The sequence below is a fragment of the Crinia signifera genome, chromosome 2, assembly GCF_055691185.1.
Source record: "Crinia signifera chromosome 2, ASM5569118v1, whole genome shotgun sequence".
In the NCBI taxonomy this organism is placed as follows: Eukaryota; Metazoa; Chordata; class Amphibia; order Anura; family Myobatrachidae; genus Crinia; species Crinia signifera.
In genome coordinates this window covers 394,039,152-394,042,017 of record NC_139218.1, presented here as the reverse complement: position 1 = coordinate 394,042,017, position 2,866 = coordinate 394,039,152, and the positions used below count along the sequence as shown (strand labels likewise).

The window sequence follows — 2,866 nt, the reverse complement described above, 5'->3', positions numbered from 1 at the left end:
TGGGGGCATGACCCCCCCCCCCCGAAAATTTTGGCGCGCATCAGCCGTGTCCCGGGTCCGGCGCAAGGAAAGTTGGGAGGTATGCCCTGCAGTGTCCCACACTACAGCAACAGTCTGCCATCTTTGCAGCAATGTTGGGAGCAGACCACACCCCCTCCCTGTTCCCTTTCTTGTGATCTCATCTCAAACAGCCCAAAAACGCCATTTTTAATGACAGTAGCAAGGAAAGGCAGGGCGGATCCCTTTTCAGTGTAAAAGGACATTACCCAGGAATAATCCAGATTGAATTGCAGTGTAAATGGGGTCTGAGGCAGGGCACGCCCTGGCAATTTCCTGTGTTCAATTTCCTGGGTCCTACCCGGGATTCTGGTGTAAACTTGGTATAAGTGTAACTGAGCCTGTAGCTATAATCTGAGTGACAGCTCCCCCTCACCCTGTGTACAGAATGTGACCCCACTGGTATCTGAGTGACAGCTCCCCCTCGCCCTGTGTGCAGAATGTGACCTCACTGGTTTCTGAGTGTCAGAGACTTTCACTTTCATTTCCCTCTTCTGCTGCCAGCGATGGCGTCTGCTGATCTGAGACAGGAGCTGGACTGTTCCATCTGCCTGAGCATTTATACAGATCCTGTAACCCTGAGATGTGGCCACAACTTCTGCCGGGTCTGTATTGATCGTGTGCTGGATACACAGGAGGGGGCTGGAGTTTATAGCTGTCCTGAGTGCAGAGCAGAGTGTCAGGAGCGTCCTGCACTGCAGAGGAACATAACACTGTGTAACATAGTGGGGAGGTTCCTGTCTGCTCGGCCAGATCAGGAGGAGACCGGGATCTGCTGCTCTCACTGTATTCACTCTCCTGTACCTGCTGCTAAGTCCTGTCTGATGTGTGAGTCTCATCTGTGTGATAATCACCTGAGAGTACACAGCAAGGCAGCAGAACACGTCTTATGTGACCCCACCACTGCCCTGGGGAACAGGAAGTGCTCCGTCCATAAGAAGGTCCTGGAGTATTACTGCACCGAGGATGCTGCCTGTATCTGTGTGTCCTGCTGTCTGATCGGGGAACACAGAGGACATCAGGTGGAGTCATTGGATGAGGCCTCAGAGAAGAAGAAGGAGAAGCTGAGAGATGTTCTGCAGACACTGACCAGGAAGAGAGCGGAGACTGAGAATAGAGTGCAGAGACTGCAGGAGCGCAGGAGAAAAGATCAGGGAAAAGCAGCGGGTGTAAGAGAGACAGTCAATACCCTGTTTAGAGACATCCGGAGACAGCTGAAAGACCTGGAGAAGAGAGTCCTGAGTGAGATCTCCAGGCAGGAACAGCGCGTTTCACTCTCAGTCTCTGATCTGATCCAGCAGCTGGAAATAAAGAAGGACGAGCTGTCCGGGAAGATGCGCCACATTGAGGAGCTGTGTAACATGTCTGACCCAGTGACTGTCTTACAGGAACCAGACACAGGGGACTTGTGTGACACTGAGGACACAGAGAGACATGATAGCCAGGTCCATGGTGCAGGAGGTCTGGATGTGGGACTCATCTCCCGGACATTACACACATTATCTGATATAATAACAGGGATAAATACAGGGATCTATGTGCAGGAAGCTACAGACCTATTACTGGATGTAACCACAGCTGGTAATTATATACAGATATCAGGTGACAGGAAATCTGCATCATTGTCAGATATAGACCAGAGACGCCCAGTAACACCAGAGAGATTTCAGTATCATCAGGTAATCAGCACCAGGGGATTCTCCTCAGGGCGACATTACTGGGAGGTGGATGTCAGTAAGTCAGTGAGGTGGATGGTGGGGATGTGTTATCCCAGTATAGACAGGAGAGGATGGCAGTCAGTCATTGGGGATAATAACAAGTCCTGGTGTCTGTGTAGGGGTAACAGTCTGTACGCAGTGATACATGACAGGACAGTGATCCGGTTACCTGGTAATATCCCCGGTGACAGAGTGAGGATATACCTGGATTATGAGGCAGGACTGATGTCCTTTTATTCTCTGTGTGACCCCATCAGACACTTACACACCTACACCACCACCCTCACTGAGCCCCTCCATGCTGCATTATGTGTAGTGGACGGGTGTGTAACTATATGTGGGGGAGTCAGGAGCTGGGAGACATTACCATAGGAAATCTACCCAGAGACTGGTGACATCACAGGAAGGGGAATCTGATTGGGGGAACATTCAGCACATGGCTTATGGCTTAGCCCCTCCCCCTGTGTGACCAGGTGACCAATGTGCCTGGAGTTGTTCCAGTATTGGTGTGCTAGATCATATCTCCCAACAGTCGCGCTAAATGCGAGAACGTCCCGATATTTGGGGACGTGCCCGCGTCCCTCCCGCGGCCGGCAGTGTCCCGCTGCGGGGGGGGGGGCAGTTGGGAGTCCCCCCCAATATCACAGAATAGACGCTGTGCGCATGCGCACAGCGTCTATTCGCAGCCGAAAATGAGGGCGCAGCTTAATTTGCATAAGCCGATGTTCGATTCGATGTTTCATTCAATTTTTGCTTTTCCCTTTTTTTCTCTACTCGTGTGAGATCAGCTTGAGATTTACACTTTTGTGCTTGAGATGTGCAATGAGATTTTCACTATGTGATTTTGTCTTATCTGTTTATTTGAATAAAGGGTGTTTTTTACTTGCAGAGGGGGTGTGTCTATTTCTAGCTAATTTCAATACGGCCGGTAATTATCGGCAATTAGCGCGATACGCCCGCTAATTGCCGGCCAAATACGCCAGAAAAATACACTTCATCTTCCTGTTGTATTTGGCTCCAGCCTGCACGGATCAGTCAGATCCGTGCAGGCTTCAGTGTAAATATAGAAAAATAAATAAATGAAAAAAAGA

At 50.2% G+C, this 2,866-nt stretch overlaps 1 pseudogene; it reads left to right on the top strand.

Annotated features, from left to right (window-relative positions):
- The first annotated feature begins 561 nt into the window (after positions 1-561).
- Positions 562-2,636, top strand: LOC146058266 (E3 ubiquitin-protein ligase TRIM11-like; annotated as a pseudogene).
- Positions 2,637-2,866: the final 230 nt, after the last annotated feature.